At 40.8% G+C, this 19,303-nt stretch overlaps 1 protein-coding gene across 3 annotated transcripts in view; it reads right to left on the bottom strand.

Moving 5' to 3' along the window:
- Nucleotides 1-19,303, bottom strand: part of LOC134538883 (rho guanine nucleotide exchange factor 15-like) — a 134,293-nt gene that overhangs the window by 36,452 nt on the left and 78,538 nt on the right. The window lies entirely within an intron of this gene.

Genomic DNA, 19,303 nt, shown 5'->3' with positions numbered 1-19,303 from the left:
GCAGGGAGGTGACAAGCGTCCGAGCGCTCGAACGTTAACTGCCGGGAGCAGGCTGCAAGACCGGCCGGCAGATCTGCACGGCACGAACTAACACCGAGCTCATTTGTTACTAAAGAACCGTCTTAGAAAGATAAACAATCCCTTTTGGCACAGCCTACCGGCTTAGGTAGGTTTTGAACTACCTTTCTTCTGAAAAGTTCTGGCTACTTCTTAAACTTCTGAAAAAATCTTAAGAACTTAATGTACATACATGACATCCCAATTTAGTTATCTAATATTCCAAAATGACCTAAAACATTCTCATATTCTATGCAGCGAAAATGTTTAGAATGTTATTAACGTAATGCATCCAGCATCGAATAGCATAGAATGAATTTCATATTATGCCTACTAAGGTAGTTATGAATTTTTTTTGACCCTCAAAACACTATTTTTTATCCCTTGCACTAATATGAAGATGTATAAAAAATGCTTTGGACCAAGGTTAAAATAATATTAAGATAGTTTCAAATATAGGTATTCAAACAAATTTGATAGTAAGGAAGTATTGATTTTCTTTTATTATTTTAACCCTTTTTACGGTAATCATTCATTTCATCAAAAATTGTTTGAACCAAAGGTTTTAGATAATGTTTAGAATTTTACAATAAATTATGACACATTTGATAGGATACCTACTAAACAAGTAATATTTTTTGTTTCAACCCTTGTTATTTCCACCCCTTGCAGAAATGGTTGGTTACATAAACATTTACTTTTCAGACAAAATGTTTTTATCAGAAATTAGAAGGTTTAAGATAAATAAAAACCTATTAGATAGTACAGATGGTACGGAAGTTTAATTTATGTTTTTTTCTAACTCCTGTTTTTCTCAACCACTTGTAATGTTTCAGACCAATGTTTTGATAATTATTAGAAGATTTACATTAATTATTATATATTTTACTGACTGTTACCTAATAAGGGAATCGGGTATTTTTTTGGTCCTTTAGTACCTGTTATTTTCCACACCTTGCAGTAATGGCTGATCATATTAAATATTATTTTGGCAAAATTTGTAGATAACATTTTAGTTTAACAATAAATAAGAACAGATTTAATAGTGTAAAAGGTACATATTATATGAATTTTTTCTAATCCTACCCTTTTTTTCAACCCCTTGCAGTTATTAAAAAAAATTTCATACAAAAGTTTTAGATAAAATATAAGATTTACAAAAAATTTTAACAGACTCAATGGTGGTCCTACTAAGGGAGTTTATATGAATTTTTTTTCTTCTTATTCTTGTTTTTTCCACTCCTTGCAGTTATGGTCGAACATAACTGTTCCAGACAAAAGTTTTTGATGATAATCATACCTACTGTTTACAAACAATCTAAACTGATCTAATAGTGTGCAGACTAACCCTTGTTTTTCCACCCCTTTCAGTTATGGTTGTATCAAAAATGTATTTAGACAAAAGGTTTCGGAATTACTCCTACAAGTTATAATACGTAAAACGGAAGCGATATTGGTCATATTTTGGGAGTTATAATGATTTTTCTGTTTTATCAAAAAATCTTTCCCATTCCTAACTCTTTGGTTGGATTTTGCCCATTAACGAACTCTGCCAAGATTTTCCACTAGGCCCTACTAGATTTTATGCCTAAGTTGGAAGTGATTGGTGCAAAATGTTTGTGCTTTTGGTGTCAAATATATAGATGTATGAATAAAATTTATAAAGTTTTGTATAAAGAATAAAGAATTATTATATATAAAAAAAATTTTTCTTGAGGCCATGAGTACCTAAGTATGCCTCCTGTCCTTTAGGCTCTGTCATCCCATTTCCATCATCTCTTTAAGTCGCTATCAGTTCTCCTCCACTCACCCTTCGCCCACCTAGCTGCTCTCCTCTACACCCCCTCCAGTTCCCTACTGTACACTCCAGCATGGGGCCAACCATTGTGCTGTGGGCCTTTTCTTTAAATACACTACTTCCTGCCCTAAGTACTCTTCCCAGCACGTCCACGGCCGGTCTGCTTTTCTCAACTACCTCCTGCACCCAAGGGACAGGCAAAAGAATACCCAATTTTTGGATGGAGAAAATTCACATGGCTTTTAGCACAATAACATGCGTTTCCTGAAGGAACTACATTAGGGTACGGGAAGTTGAATAGTTAGGGCTGCAGTACGTAATACAATATGTAGGCTATATAACATGGTCAGTTGAACCTTCAACACGTCTGAACAAGCAGTACACTGCACTACGCTAAAGTGCTCCATTGTGAGGAACTAGACAACGGTTCGAGGAAGACTTCACCTCCCTGCTTCCACCATGTTTTGGAATATCTACGCCAAAAATGACATCCTGACCACATGGTGCAATATTGATATTTTGTTGAATTATGTACTGGTTTGATGATCAATTTCTTGGAAACTTCATGAAATCAATGGGCTCAGAAATCATTAATTGCACATATCCTTGCCAACTTTCTTGACTTTAAATCCCTACCAATTAATGACATACGCTATACAATAATTCATATGGTAAATTACCCTGGATTTCAATAATTTTAAACATTTTTGTGTTAACATTTACATTATTACTGACTTACCTACAGGTTAAAATATTATACTTCACAAGAAAAATGTACTTAATGTGTCCAAAGAAAAATAAGAAATACCTATGTACTTGATATGTCCACAGAAAAGAAAACTACAAATTACAGTCTCAAATTTTCCAGAATTCAATACAGCCAAAACTTACAAACAAACTTTATTAAATAACTAGTACATTTCTCAGTGTTATCCGGATGATATCAAAGACGGGAAATAAAGCTATGCAACAGAGCAAGTACTGTACTTATTGTTGCCGAAAAGTAACCCACCTTGGCCGGCACACAGAGGCCTGTGTCGCTTGTGGGAATTCAAGTAACAGCCAGCAACGTTTTCATAATTCTCTGAACAAGGACCACTCATGTCTTCATCCTCATTAATGAGGGCGTGAACAGTCTCGAAGTAATCAGAAAAATACGAGAGTGCAACGGAATAAACGCCCCATTTCCTCCAATAGACGACAGCATTATTGTGCTGTACGTCATATCTTCACAGCAATTTCACGCATAACCAACATGATATTGCAGAAATTAAGTTACGAAATTACTGAAGCGCCTACATCACTGCGTTACACACACGTCAAGGACGTCAACAATGCTGTCACTGGAACGTCGACACTGCACTTATCTTCTTCCGCACTTCAACGAATCGCAGCACTATATTTATAACAATACATTACATGTGCAACTGTTAACGATACAGTACGCATTACCTAATTATTTCCTCAAGGTGTCATAACTATACATCAGAACTTTCTATCACCGCTTGAACAGCTGTTGTCATGGCGACTGAAAGGTGAAACGGCATCCCATTGGCGCAGGTATGAGAGCGACCGCAACGCGCTCTACGTGATCGTGCTACGAACTACGTGTACCAACCCACTGCCCACGTCGCGTTGCTATGGCCTCAGATTACGAAATTACCATCTCAACTCCGCACAACCATACAAATCTTTATTGCCGATATTGTTGTTGCAATAAGCAATGAAAAACACATTAACTTTTCACTTCACTTTATAAACAGTCGACGAAACAGTTCACGTGTAGATGACTTGTAATTAATTTTAAAAACTGGCGTTTAGCTATAAAGTTTAAATATAATTATGAACAAGTTTTCATATAAATAAACTGAAATCAAATATCTATCATCAACTATAAAATTCACCATAATTGTTTAGTCAATTGTAACATAAGCTATTATTACTGCACTCGCCGACAGCGTAACGGGACACTTTTTCGTGCGTGCAGCCGGCGTTCATCGATTTATTAGACGTCACGTCAAAAAAGCATGTGTATCAACGCCACCTCGACCTTACACACAATGGTGTTTGTTGATGACCAGTCTCGTATAGAGCTTCGTGCAACTATTAGACCTTAGGGATGGCACTAGAATACTTTGGAAGTTTAGTTGATATGCAGTTTGAGGTTTTTAAATTACAAAATTATTTTTTGTTTTGCTTTCCACTTCATTTTAATGTTTAGTGTAATTGAAATGACTATATGTTTAAGTATTAAATAATGCACATATAATCCAAGATAAAGTGTTTGTGAATGAACATCTTCCAATGACCACCAAGAAGTTAACAATTCAATTACATGATACCAAAGTCATATTTATCATTCAATATCACTACCTACTCCACCTACCATAAACATTTAACCTACATCACTGATTGCAAACATATTAAAATACATTTTTTTCAGGCAAGAAATAATATATGAAGAATCTTTCCCTCCAAAAAAATTCTAGGAAAAGGTAATGATGAAATTCAGTTTTAAATATATGTTTTCTAATAAAAATTTCAGTGTGGAGAGAGGTCTATAATCATTATTTTTTGATTGTTATCGGAACTAGCTCTACCGCTGCTACCCGCCGACTGGTGTTACATTTAAGAACATAAGAACACAACACTAATCCTTGCCTCACGCCCCAGAGCACTTCCACCAACTGCACCCTGAGGTACGCATGACTACAGTGAGACCTAGCAACCCTCTGCCGTCAACCAGTGGCGTACGTACACCCGTGACAACAGACTAGTGAGAATTACAAACATCCAAGTTCATGATAGTGATCTTTTAGTGCATAATTGCGTCTAAATAAAAAAAATTCCGAAGTAAATAACATTCACACAAATATAAAAAATTTCCCATACAATATAGAATACCATACTTCAACTTTTTCGCTGACAAAAGAGGTGAAACTTTTCTTGACCTGCCCCCTCCCCTTCAACGCCACTGCTGTAAAACAATGACGACAGTTGAAGAACAACGGCCAAAGAGATCGCCGTGTGTTTGAGCTTCTGGCCACCTGGAGCAAGCCGAGGCCGGCCAGGCGCTGGACTGCACGCTCAGCTACACACGCGCGCGGCCTACTTGGCGGGCGGAGAGCTGGGAGCCGTTACACTGCCCTGCGACTGTTGGCCGGGGCTCCATTGTGCCGTGCGAGCCGGCACAGAGAGTATGTCACCAACATAGCTACACTGACTGTGAGAAGTAATGCATGAAGCTGAAAATTAATTCTCTTTATTTTGGTAACTACATATTTTGTGGTATGGCATACCAGAAATTTGCATCTTCTACTAATTTATATAGAACATGATTTTTATTTTGCAAAATAATATTTTTTTCTCACGCTGTTTTCAATTTATATTACTAAGCATCAAGTCGGTAAGTAGTTGATTTGAAACCCCGTCCGAGTTTTTCTGTTTGTTTGTACATATTCATGAACCCACCCAACAGGTAACGTCACAAGTCGCACACACAAATGGTTTTCGTGTCCACTGTAAGAGTCGCACGTCTGTACCTCCCTCCTTTTTATATTATTACTAGTGTGGTCTATGCAATGGGATAGATTGATTTAAGGCACAGTTTTGCAGCCACCAGGGAAATTATTTCTCGCATGAATAGCACTAAGTAAAACAAAAATTTTTTAAGTATTCTAAATAAGGCTTTCAATTTTATAATTGTGGTAATAAAATTTTTCTCAAAAAATATTTGTTATTAAATTATAATCAAGAAATATTTAAAACTATATATTAAGCATTTAGAAGAACTGTACGCTTCTTTCTTATTTTTTAATGCAGATGGTGCCAACTTTCACGTTTCCCGTTCCATTGCAGAGCCTTCATAAAATCGATCCATTTCACCTCATTAAAAATGTAAATTAAAAAACTTGACGGGCAGGGGAAGATAATCCTCTCTTTATGCGAAAACAGACCGGCGCATATACAGATCCACTAAACCAGCGGTTCCCAACCGGTGGGTCGCGACTCGATCCTAAAACTATCAGATACCATCGAATAAACCATCAGAAAAGATAGGAAAAACCGAAACAAATCGAATTGTGTGCAAACACATATCTATTGTTAAATAAATAACTGTTTTGCTACAAAGTGCTTATATTTTGTCAACCATTTTCAAATCAGAACACAAATTGCTTATCCATAATCAATCGGTATCTTAAAAAATTGGTTGTCTGTAAAGTCGGTTTACGAACGATAGTTTAACATGACAACGTCATAACAAAACATTGAGGAAATGATTACATACTTTATGAATAAAATTTAATCATTTTTATTTTAATAATAAAAGAATAAATTCTTGAAATTATACTAGTAATCAGATTTTTAAAATGCAAGAATAATTAACCTTTATTGCCGAAATTGTTGTTGTAATAAGCAATGAAAACCACATCAACTTTTCACTTCACTTTATAAACAGTCGATTGGAAGAGAGATAGATGCGGCGCAAGCGTACATGAGCATAACGGGACACAGCGTAACGGAACAATGTGCGTAACGGGACACTTTTTAGTGCGTGCAGCAGGCGTTCATCGATTTAATAGACACGTCAAAAAACGTACATCTATGTATATATATATTTGCAATATTTGATGGTAAATTATAAATACATAAGGAAGGGAAACGATACAAATCAGGTTTTCTACTCCACCGTGGACCGATGGACCGTGGAGGTATTCCTGCGAGGAAAGGTGGGTCGCCGCTGCCTGGCGCCTCGCTGTTCCCCAGAGGCGGGCATTGCCGCCACGACCTCGCTACCAGCGGACACGTGTGCACGTGTCAGTCCCCGAGCGTGGAGCGTGGAGCGTGGAGCGCCATCACGATGCCGCACACGCTCGGCCCGTCAGCCCAGTCCGTGACTCCCGCGCTTCTGCAGCTCGACCCAGTCACGTGAGAGGGCGCAGCAGATTGCCGGGAGCAGTATCACATTAGCAACAAAGTACCACGCAATCACCAGAAGTGCTAGCGTGTATCTACTCCCGGGATGACAAATGGACGCAGAAAAAAAAACATTTCAAAAACAACGTGTAATGAAATACATTAAAGACTGTTGAAATTCCGAGACGAAAGTACTAGAGATACTGATTTGGAGCGTGATAAGCAGCAATTGTTAGGTGAAGAGTTTCTCAGGCGTCACTAAACCAGAATGTTAAAAAAATAAAAGTACCAGAGCAAATCCGAGTCTCATTCCAATCCATACGTAAATACAGTAGCTACTTGGAATCAAGTGCTAAACCAAAAGTGAGTACATTAGCCATTCCTTGGTTCGTTCAATAGAAAATAAGAGTACGACCTCTGACCCATGTCTAATTCCAATTTAAACGAGACAATGACATCCACTCCATGTCTCGTTCCAATACAAACGAAAGTACAGTAGGCAGAATGAGTTTAATTCCAAAACGAATGAGAGTTTGGTATCCATTCAGAGTCTGGCATGAATAAAAACGAGATTGTGGTAGACACTCAAAATCTTGTTCCAAGACAATTGGAAGTACAGTGACTATTACTCAAACGAGAGTATGGTAGCACTCTGTGTCTCGGTTCAATACAAATGAGAGTACTGTAGTCACTCAGAGTCTCCAAGACGAACAAAAGTACAGTAGTCATGTTGTGTCCAAGAGCATGGTAGACACCACGAATCCCGTTCTAGGGATGGGTTGGGAAAAAATTGAAAGTGGCCTTTTCGATGGGGAAGAGATGAAGAATACCAGATAACTGCGCAGCATCACAAGTATGCTTGAAGACTCAGTGCAGTAATGCACTCGGTGCAATGATGCTGCTCCAGCCACAGCGGCGCGGCGGTGTGACGCAATGCGAGGAATGCGAGGAATGTGGCGTCTCACAGCTACTGCGCACACAAGTAGCGGCGCCCTCTTTAGCAGCGCGTGACTCAGCTGGGCTTCCGTGAAGCAGCCACACCCTCTCACTTCCTTCACTCAGCCTCGAATACAACACGAGCAAGTGTTCCGTGTACACATGCCTTCAAAGTCTCTCATCAAAAAAAAAGTTTTTAGCTTTATTTTTTAAAGTAACAAAATATTAATTTAATTTTTTAATTAATGCATGCTTTTCAAATCCTAGAATGGGGAGAGTTCACATGAATAATAGAAATAAACGACCAGGTATTAATAGAACAATAGACAACTCTTGTACTTAAAACCATTTTTGAGGTATTTGTAACATAAACATGGCTACCACCGCAGCCAAGTACTCGGCTTCTATTAATCGTACGGAGCAACGTAAACGTAAGAGCTGATCCGTACGGGTCCGTCTCCGCCTGCGCGGTATTGTAGAAGGGGCCTTACTGTCACTCCCACAGGGCAAGGAAGATAAAGAGTGGCAACTAAATGCTATAAATAACGCTCTTATTTTCTTTTGGAAATACGGTTACCGATGGGATTTAGAGGCAACTTAACAACCCGAGAGTCAACTTTTCGAACGTAAATTTGGCCAACCTTGTTTTTTGTATTTATTCTGGAATGATCCATAAATTCGGCTTCGTCCTCACGCACCTGCTTAATCAAATTATGAAAAGCTTCAAATTATTTTCTTTTTTGAGCTGACTGCTCGAAATATATTTCTCTTTTACGTTGCACATACTGCGAGAGCCAGCAGGATGTTATCACTGGAATCCCACGACACGTGTCTCTCCGACATCGCGGACTATGGAGACCAACAATGTGCGCAGGCTCTCACGGCCGTTGTCTGAAGCAGCTTGGCTTCTGGGTTGTAGACTGTCCTGTCGGCCGCCTGGCGCAGCGAACATAGCTGGAAGCTTTGAATATATATACTGTACAGAAGTCGCGAGTGGATAGGATTTACTCTACGTTTTTCAGGAGCGTATGATGAGCAGCTTGGGAACTTCACCGCTGCAGGGCGCTGCCGTAACGCCCTGTATCGTCTTAGTTGTTATTTACACGTTAGAGCGCAGCGCTGTCGCCCGCTGTCATTCCCCGCACCCCTCATCCATCATTCACTGCAGCTCAACGTCGTTCCACGGGAGGGGGAAGGGGTGTTTGAAGAGTTCGACACTTGTCCGCTAGGGACCACCACAAGTCGATGCCCTAGAGATGTTGGCGATTGCGGCGGTGAATTAACCAACTACCACAAAACCGTATTAGAAATTTTAACCTGGGCTGGCGACTTCTATACAGTATATATATTCAAAGCTGGAAGTGAGCTGCTAATCCCTGCCCGCCCGGGGATGTGCAGAACTGCCGCGCGGCCGACACGAACGGACAGTGGTCCAGGTGTGTTAACTCCCGTAAGTGCATCTGCACACAATGGGTTTGAATTCAACCGACGATCTTCAGCTGCTCTGCTGCCTTGCAGACATACCAACTACATGCCAATGGTCTGAAGCGCTTCCCCCAATCATGCAGTACGCCTTTGAGGTTAGAGATGAACCACAATTTGTATCACAGAGATAGAGAAGAATTATCACGTATTTTAGGTGTTCGTCTGAATGTTTATTTGAAATAAGTTTTACAACTGCCGCACAACTTATCGCTGCTGTGAATTTACTTCATTATAATATAATATATTATAATAATATAGTGTCCCCCGCCGCCAGTTTCTTCAAAGAAATCCTGTAATGACAGACACAAGTTCTGCATTGGTTACGGAAATTTCTTCAGTTAAACATGAATCAGACGCCGAGAATCTCGCAACGGGATGGGGGGTAGGGGGGGGGGGGACGTGAACTTCGCAATCCCTGGCGAGAGAAAGTACTTTCCCAATAGCAATCCACCTTGTGAAGGAGAAAAACCCAGCTCTCAGCAGTTCTCTAGCGATGACACAGCCTGCGTTCCTCGCGACGTTGCACTCAGAGCTGCAAGACAGCGTGGACCAGATGTCAGAGCGTCTGCCTTCCGCCGGGGACTCTGGTTCCATACCAGCATGAATACTTCATTTTTAATACCATTTTTATTGATTACGTGGAAATACAACAAAGAAAAGAAAAATAATTTACTACAGTTAGGACCATTGCAGTTTTGCAATGTTTGTCATGGGAAAAATTCAAGAACGCAAATTAAGAAGTAATAAACTTATAGTCTAAAAAACTTAAAAAAAACCTCTTATCGTCGAATGAACTAAAAAGAAAAAAAATTTAATTAAAGTTTTTTGTCCAACAGTCAAATAATGCTCCACAACTCTATATAACCTAAAGCGTGGGGTGCTCTCTTCTTTCATTTTCGTAATGACGATACCTTACAATTTTCGAAATTACACTATCCTAAAATTAGGGATAGAAAATCTATTAGAAACCATATAGTTTTTACTAATAGAAATTTTAAAGACAAATAATAACAAACACCCCACGCTTTTAGTTATATAGAGTTGTGGAGCATTATTTAGCTGTTGGACAAAAAAATTAAATTAGATTTAAAATTTTTAAATTTTAGTTTATTCAACAATAGTTCATTCAACTTTTTTAAAATGTAAGTTTATTTTATTCTTTTTAGTCTCAAAATAAAATAAAAATATTGAATATGAGTAATTGAAACAAATTAAAAATACTAAATTTAAGCGTTTAAAGTATTTGTTAAATAAACTTAAAATTAGTTATTAATGTTCACGTAACCTAGTCATTTCAGCTAATGCGCCAACATTCCACGGAACTTAAGTTACCATATACACTCTATTATTATTTTTTAACTTTTACAAGGATAATACTTGGAAACCCTTTCGCCAACGATATCACTTGTAAAATTGCAAGGCAAGGCTTTGTACTATATGCAATTTTACAAAGCTCTGTCTTGTGGTTTACAAGTGATATCGTTGGCACCTGGGTTTCCAAGGATGTTCCTTGAAAAAAGTACAAAATATTTTATCAGTGTGTAAACAAAAACTATCGAGGGAATTATTCTGATTTTACTTCGTGTGCTTCTTTTACGATATGGTCAGTTGTCTTACGAATGATTTCGTTAAGTTTTCTCGAAACTTGTAAATTGTAGAATTTGTGAGTTCTAGCTTCAAATGAAAGCTCATTTTCCACCGTAACCCAACATACTGGATCGGAAACACTCCAAATAAAAAATGAATACATTTTTAAAATTTTAAAAATGTAGGGTCCTTAACCCCTTCCCCTCCGAGGAGAAAGTCGAACCCCGGGCACATTTTTTACCATAATCCGACCTCGGAAACACTCTAAACAAAAAAAAAATATTTTTTTTTAAATTTTCAAAATATAAGGGCCTTGGCGAAAATTCTCGCGAAAATTCAACAGTTGGGTTTTCCTTTTTACAGGTGGACTGCTATTGGGGAGTACTTGTCACTCGCAAACGGACGTCAAAATCGGCGACCCAAAGTTCGCGTTCTCTCCTTGATGAATACTTTATGTATTATTTTTCTCTATTATCTGTACGGAAAACGTTGTGTACTAGCTTTGGGAAGCACGTTAGACCATAAGAAGTTTTATGTTTTTAATGTTTTTGTGATGGACCTGGAGTGGAAGTTTGTCGTTGGAATTCTGACCCACCCTGCATACAACCTTGACATTTTTAAATCGACAAAAGAAATATTTACAAATTCAGCTTCATGGACCATGACTGACACTATATTTGCGTATTTGTTACTAAGTAGCAATAAGGCGCACACATTTTTTGAAGACCGCTTAAACAAGAAAAGCTCTGGGCCTGAGCTAGTGTTGGTTTATTAAGTAATAAAAAAAAGTAATGTTTGATTACGCTTATTGTTTTACAGTCACCATATAATGACAGCTATGTTAAAAAGAAGTACAACTGTTGGAGCCACGAGGCAAATGCCATCAGTTAACAGTCAGTTAACCGCGATCCGACCGCAGACGAAGAAACTGCGCTACAGTTGAGAGGAGAGAGAGACAGAGCTGAAGGTGATTGGCTAGCGGGCTGCTGACGTCAGCGCCTGTCATTCCCTCGCTATTCCCTGCTGTTGACCTCGCGCGAGGCCAGTGTACAGTCCGCTTGCGACTCGACACACACTGCACACTCACGGGGGAGCTGATACCAGACTGAAGTAGTTCTCGGCCCGCCCGCTAGATGGCAGCTTTCCTTATATACTTCTAACGTAGCTATTTTATTGCGAGAAGTAATGCATAAGCGATGACCAGTTAAACAAACCAGTGCAAATTAATGCACTTTATTTTGGTAGCCACACATTTTGTGGTGTGGCATACCGGAAATACTGCATCTCCTAATCATTTATATATAACATGCTTTTTTTTTTAATACGAAACAGCGTTTAAGTTTTTGTGAAACGCTTGAAATATCTATTACCGAGCCATTATTTAACAAGTCACTAAAATAACATTATAAAATTTAATATATAACCCTCACATCCGAGTTTGTCTATTTTATGCTCGTAGTTATGGGCCTATCTATCAGATAGTGTCACATGCCGCGCAAAACGTGATTTTAGTTTGCACTTTAAAAGAAACGTACTTCTATATCTCCTCCTTGTTATATGCTGTCCATTAGCGGCAACGTGCGTAGAAATAACACACTATCAGAGTATAATATGCCCAATTTTTTTACAAACGTGCACATTCCGAAATAAAAATGCTTACGTGCAAGTCAGGTTCAACTCGAGTAGTAAGATACGGCCTAATTGACACAAAAATGTGCGATAGGATCTGTACTATGATGAAGATTACCGTGCATTTGCGCAAATTGATACAGACCACAACTTATAGACTTTAGACCTCTTTTATTCCGGATTCCTCGTAAGCCGCTTTTTGACGTGACGTCTAATAAATCGATGAACGCCGGCTGCACGCACGAAAAAGTGTCCCGTAACACATTGTCCCGTTACGCTCATTGTACGCCTGCGCCGCATCTATCTCTCTTCCACCCGATTGGAACAACCATCGATTTGACTTTTTCGAGGCACATTAAACTTGAAACACTCCCATTCGTTTCCTACTTTTCCTATCAGCGTCCTATCCTTAACAGAATAACACAGATTGGAAGAAGTTAAATAGCAAACATGTATAAAAGTTATAGTTAAAATAATCTGTTCGTTAAAGCAATAAACATATTTGAATTAATGAGTGCAAATAAAAGTAAATTTATCAATTAAATTGTAGATTTCATTTCACTCCTTCTTTGTATCCATGCAAAATAGTGATAATTCAATAAAAATGATTCAATTTTATTCATAAAAGTATGCAATCATTTCATCAATGTTTTGTTATGACGCTGTCGCGTTAAACTATCGTCCGTAAACCGACTTTACAGACAGCCAATTTTTTTTAGATCCCATCGGGACAATGGAACTTCTCGCTCGCGGCGGCGCGTATTTGCAACGCTTTGATTCGTGCCCGGGCCGCTGGTATTACGGTTCACAGCGCTGGAGCGCTTCCTAAAGGCCCTGTCACAAATATCCTCCAATATGCTGTGTCAAATAAAGCTGGACTCACAATCATCCGTCTCATCCGTCCGGCAATCACGTGACCTGCAGCCAATCAGATGGCCCGGAAATTTCTATCCGTCCGTCCGTCAAAACCTTACCAAACTTTTTAACTTTCGACGGGCGGACGGATGAAATAACCTCAAAATTATTAGCAAAATACCTATTGCCAGCGACCTTTACTGTCTTATAAGGTTTTTAAGTATATATAAATATATTTGTTTAGCTGCTTCCATTAAATGTTACCAACATACGTTTGAACAGTTTTTTTTAACAACTATTTTAATAAATATCATGGCGAAAAAAAAGGATTTAATTATTAAGTGCTTAATTTTCCTGATCGTCAATAGGCTATAATATATCTATGCATGATGAATTTTCACCAGTATGTAAGATTTTTGATCTGTTGGCAGTATTAAAATGAAAAAAAAAAACAATGATGGACGTGCGGATGATTGTGAATCACTCGGCTTGTTGACGGACGTCCGGATGGCTGACGAATCGGTGACGGACGCCATGGATCATTGTGAGTCCAGCTCAAGGCTAAGAGGACTATACCGTCACCCAAGACGTCACTAGCACGGCCATGTTTGTCTGACAAGTAGATTACTTGAGTTCCCATCAGATATTTCGCATACAGGACGGGTTCTAACATAAGTTGGATGTGAGATGCGAACGGCCAATCCAAATCGCGCCTAGCGAAAACGGAAATGACATCCGTTTACGTCTCAACGATTCTTTAAAATAGCGAAGTGCACACGGCCGGTTAAAGAGGTTAACATGTTTAAATAACTAAAATAATGTTAATAAGAATGTCGAACATTTTATGCGTAAAAATGAAATTGTTTATTTAACTTTAAAAAATCCTGAAAATGTATTTCATTATATAACGAATATTATTGTGATTTAAATTTATTCATTTAAAATGTGCCCAAACATAATAACAAGTTACAAAATTTCGTCCGGCACTGTTTTGCATTATTAAATTTCAAAATCGAGGAAAAAAATCTGAAAAGTTTAAATTAGGTCAGACCAAAAATAAACCTTGACAGTGCGACACCATTAAAAACATATTAGAGGTGGTCTTTCCAAATATATTTGATGGAGAAAATTGGAAGCCATTTTCCGGCCAATACTTCCCCTCCAACTCTATTATCAAATATATTGTAAACAAATGTTTGACAGTGTGGCAGGGCCTTAATACCACTGTGTTGAATTGTACGTTATACTCAGCGCTGAAATTCGCCGTGCGCGCAAGGTTGCCAACACGACTCTTCCTGCAAGATACTTTCACTGTAACATTCTGCTCGATTTTGACGTGAATGTTTTTAAAAATTGCTTCCATAGTGGGAAGCAATTCAAAACAACGAATGATAACAAAATCGGGGGATACAGTTTGGTGTTGCAGCTACATATCTATCATCTTCATCCGAAATATAATTACACCACTGGATATCTAAAGGATCAAAGAATTCGTTACGCTAAGCGAGGACTGTGACGCATCGCGCGCAGTGGAGGGGGAAGCGCCGCCATTTTGAGGTCATTTTGCTGCGTTTCGAGATTTCCATTTAGTATAACTTTTGACTCTGAGAAGCAACGACGTTCGTTTCAGTTTCAGTCGTCAGCTCTCGTCAAAATCTATCGATTTCATATATAAAACATTAGTGTAAAATAGTTACAGTGAATATATATGGTGTTAAAAAAAATAAAAATAGTGGATTTTATACTCTGTATAGAAAATATCACCTGTTACGTACACGTATTCACATACAACACACGGCCGTGTTCATGGCACAGCCACACTCCATTTTTTTTAAAAGTGGACTAGTGCAGAAATCTGAATGTTTGATGTTGAGAATTTTATTTACGAGATGAGGTTGAGGCCGTGTGCTTGAGAAACCGTGTCACAGCTGCAGGATATCTCCGCGCAGGCACCCGAGTAAACAAGCAGAGCTACAGTCACAACGAGCAGCGGCGCGGCGACAGTAGCGTCACCTCTGGGTCGACAGAGCGCTAACACTGTCTGTAGTGTCTGTCTATGTCGCATTCGAACAACATGCTGTCGTAGAAAGAAAGGGAAGCCATCTTTTCACAGACGAGAGATCCAAAACCCGAAGTTCCCCGAAGTTCACGCTCGCTTTTTTTTCTTCTCCGTATCTTTAATGTAGCTATCCTAACCAAATCAACAGTCCACAATGTTTTAAAGTATTTATAATGTAGCTAACCTAACCTAATGGACCATTAGTATCCTTTTATAAACACATTTACAATGAACAGAAAAAAAAAACCGAAGATGCACGATCGGACGTTTGGCTCTCTCGTCTGTGAAATGAAGGCTTCCCTAGAAAGAAAACACATCAGCTGTGAACCTCGTGCAGGTGACAGTCACCCACGACACGTGAGCCGTGAGCCGTGAGCCGTGAGCCGTGAGCCGTGAGCCGTGAGCCGTGAGCCGTGAGCCGTGAGCCGTGAGCCGTGAGCCGTGAGCCGTGAGCCGTGAGCCGTGAGCCGTGAGCCGTGAGCCGTGAGCCGTGAGCCGTGAGCCGTGAGCCGTGAGCCGTGAGCCGTGAGCCGTGAGCCGTGAGCCGTGAGCCGTGAGCCGTGAGCCGTGAGCCGTGAGCCGTGAGCCGTGAGCCGTGAGCCGTGAGCCGTGAGCCGTGAGCCGTGAGCCGTGAGCCGTGAGCCGTGAGCCGTGAGCCGTGAGCCGTGAGCCGTGAGCCGTGAGCCGTGAGCCGTGAGCCGTGAGCCGTGAGCCGTGAGCCGTGAGCCGTGAGCCGTGAGCCGTGAGCCGTGAGCCGTGAGCCGTGAGCCGTGAGCCGTGAGCCGTGAGCCGTGAGCCGTGAGCCGTGAGCCGTGAGCCGTGAGCCGTGAGCCGTGAGCCGTGAGCCGTGAGCCGTGAGCCGTGAGCCGTGAGCCGTGAGCCGTGAGCCGTGAGCCGTGAGCCGTGAGCCGTGAGCCGTGAGCCGTGAGCCGTGAGCCGTGAGCCGTGAGCCGTGAGCCGTGAGCCGTGAGCCGTGAGCCGTGAGCCGTGAGCCGTGAGCCGTGAGCCGTGAGCCGTGAGCCGTGAGCCGTGAGCCGTGAGCCGTGAGCCGTGAGCCGTGAGCCGTGAGCCGTGAGCCGTGAGCCGTGAGCCGTGAGCCGTGAGCCGTGAGCCGTGAGCCGTGAGCCGTGAGCCGTGAGCCGTGAGCCGTGAGCCGTGAGCCGTGAGCCGTGAGCCGTGAGCCGTGAGCCGTGAGCCGTGAGAGTGGGAGACTTCCCAGCACTTCCCGCTGCAGGCCTCGTGGCCTGGCGTGGGAGCTGCTGTGCTCACTTCCCTGTCTCATAGCTACAGGCTGTGCTCAAGTAGCAGACTCATCGCTACATGCCCCGTATTGAAAATACATATTTTTTATGCTAGAAAATCGAAGAAAAATTTTAAAATTTATAAAAAAATTAAATAATAAAAATTAAATAAAAAGAAAACATTCCGGCATCTTGGATTATGATGAAACAACTACCACATTGAAAATCGTAATTATTATCAGAACAATTTGGAAAAAAAAATTAACCGATCTTAATAAAATACTAGTTTAAAAACGTACTTACTCCATGTATTTCGGCGTCTTCGATTCGAACCCGATAATGATATGATTACGAAGAATGTAAAACAATGCTATTGCTAAAAATACTATCCTAGATCATGATAAAAATTTAACATTTAAAAATAACGAAGAAAGTAGCAATTTCTCGGGAAATGAAAATATATTTGTACCAAATGCAATTAACCTTCACGAAAATGCGAACAACGGAGAAATATCTGAGGCTGACAAGATTGAAGACTGCGATGAAACATCTGAAGCTGACACGATCGCAGACTGAGATGACGTAGATATGTTGTGTGCCGATGATTTTTCTGTTCGAAGAAATTATTGCATTTTTCATCCAGCTAAAATCTCTTCGCCTAACCAACAATACTACAGTTGACGAACTGATGTTTGGATGGGGTCGTTACCACAACGCCGAACGTACAATAACGTCGAATACCATAACGCCGAATGCTAAATTGACCGCAACGCCGACAGCTAGAAAACTGCTGTGTACCACACCGCCGAAATACAGAACGCCGAAATATGTTGCTGCGGGGAGGGGGGGCCACAGGAGCAAAATTAAAAACAACAGAATGAATCTGTGTGCTAACCTTACCTAACCTAACCTTTGTGGCAGTCCTGAAATTACATTTTCCGGCGTTAATGTATTTCGGCGTTGTGGTACACGGCAGTTTTCTAGCTGTCGGCGTTGTAGTCAAATTGGCATTCGACGATATGGTTTTTGGCGTTATTGTACGATCGGCGTTGTGGTGCGTCCCCGTTTGGATGAGAAGCTGACTGCAGAACAGAGAGCAGGTACCGCGGCGGAGCGAAGCACCAAGGACGCCTCGCGCTGGAAGCAGGCCGCGGGTTGATTGCGAACACCCGCTCTGCGGTGAGCGACGGAGGTCGCGGACATCCTGCCATCACGACACGACACTTCTCCTTGAACTCCGACTACTGATGACTAGAGACCGGAAAAATTAGCGGATTCATTTCGCGATAGGCTAGATTTCAAATAGTTATACCTCAGTGCTGCCTCTGCTATTGGCTCACAACTCACCTGGATGACTCTGGGCCAATGAGAAAAACTCAAATAAAGCAGCATCAAATCACAGACTGCTACGTTGGGACGTCTCACAAGACAGCAGCCAATGAGTGGGTGGCATTTGAATGATTACGTAGAACTACTACAGCACGTGTGTGAAACTAATAAGAGGTCAGCCATGTAATTGAACTATAATTAGTAATAATTAATGTGAAATTTTTTGTGGCACGATTTGCTTTTTTTTATCATAGCTGGGACGTATTTTCAATGAAGTTTAACGTGAACAACATTTGGGGCTAGGAACTGTCATGGTAGTGTATTGCAACATTGACGACACTAGTTTATTTTACTCCATATTTAAATTAAATAATCATCAAACAAATCATTGATAGTTTAAATGACCGAATCAAAAATAAAATCTTAAGATACAGATTTTTTTCCCCTTCATATTTCACGGACAAAATAGTTAATCTAACGAACACGTTAGTTGTTATGTGGTTGCTTGCCCTTTGCCGTGGCTCACGAGTGTCGCTGATCGTCACGAGTGTGTTCGTCCCCAGCCCGCCAGAGTGCAGTGGAGTCGCCCAGCGCCTTGGTCCAGGACAGCGACTGGTTGCTAGGGGCAACTCCAACAGCATCCAGCACACATCCCCTGCTCCTCCAGCCAACACTACAGCCCTGCACCACCCCAGTCTACAACTGCCACGTCCTGAACTGATCGCTGATTGGCCCACGCGACCCTCTGACGTCATGCGTGTCGTCAGCGATGGTCAACTTTGAACCTTTTGTCCCTAATCTGTGTCCTTCGGTAGATCGAACAACAACAGAAATTTAATTTTCCTGTTCCCGTTTGAAAAAAAAAACATACATGGAAACAATAAACAAAAAAAATTATCGAAAAAAATATTTACTGCGCTCTAGTAACTACTTTATAATTCAGGACTTTCGGACATCGGACATCACAATTGTGGACTGGGCAGTTTTCCGTGAGACAATGTGACGTCCTAAACATCAGGGCTAGGACAAGGACCACCCTGTTGTAGACTGGTCTTTAAGGCCCCCGCCCACCCGGGCACACACGGTGCGCAGAGCTTCAGGAAAAAGCACACAATTTCAAAACTACTCAAGACATCCGAGTGGGGTCTGCTTACTAAAAACATTTAAGACTTCGCTGAGGGCCGAAAAGTACTTTTGAATATGGGTTCAAGTAGTATGTAAATGTATGTCCGGAAACAGGATGCAGGTAGTGGATTGAAGATTGTCGACCGCCATCTTGGATTTGTGACGTCACGGCGGCAAAAATTCCTCAAAATTCCTCAAAAATGACTCAAAATGACTCAAAATTTCCCGTTTTAAGAAAAATTTCCCGTTTTCGAGGGAAAAATTCCCGTTTCGAGGGAAAATTTC

This window comes from Bacillus rossius, chromosome 14, assembly GCF_032445375.1.
Source record: "Bacillus rossius redtenbacheri isolate Brsri chromosome 14, Brsri_v3, whole genome shotgun sequence".
NCBI lineage: Eukaryota > Metazoa > Arthropoda > Insecta > Phasmatodea > Bacillidae > Bacillus > Bacillus rossius.
Note: the sequence above shows the minus strand (reverse complement) of the source record. Positions and strands in the feature narration are given on the sequence as shown.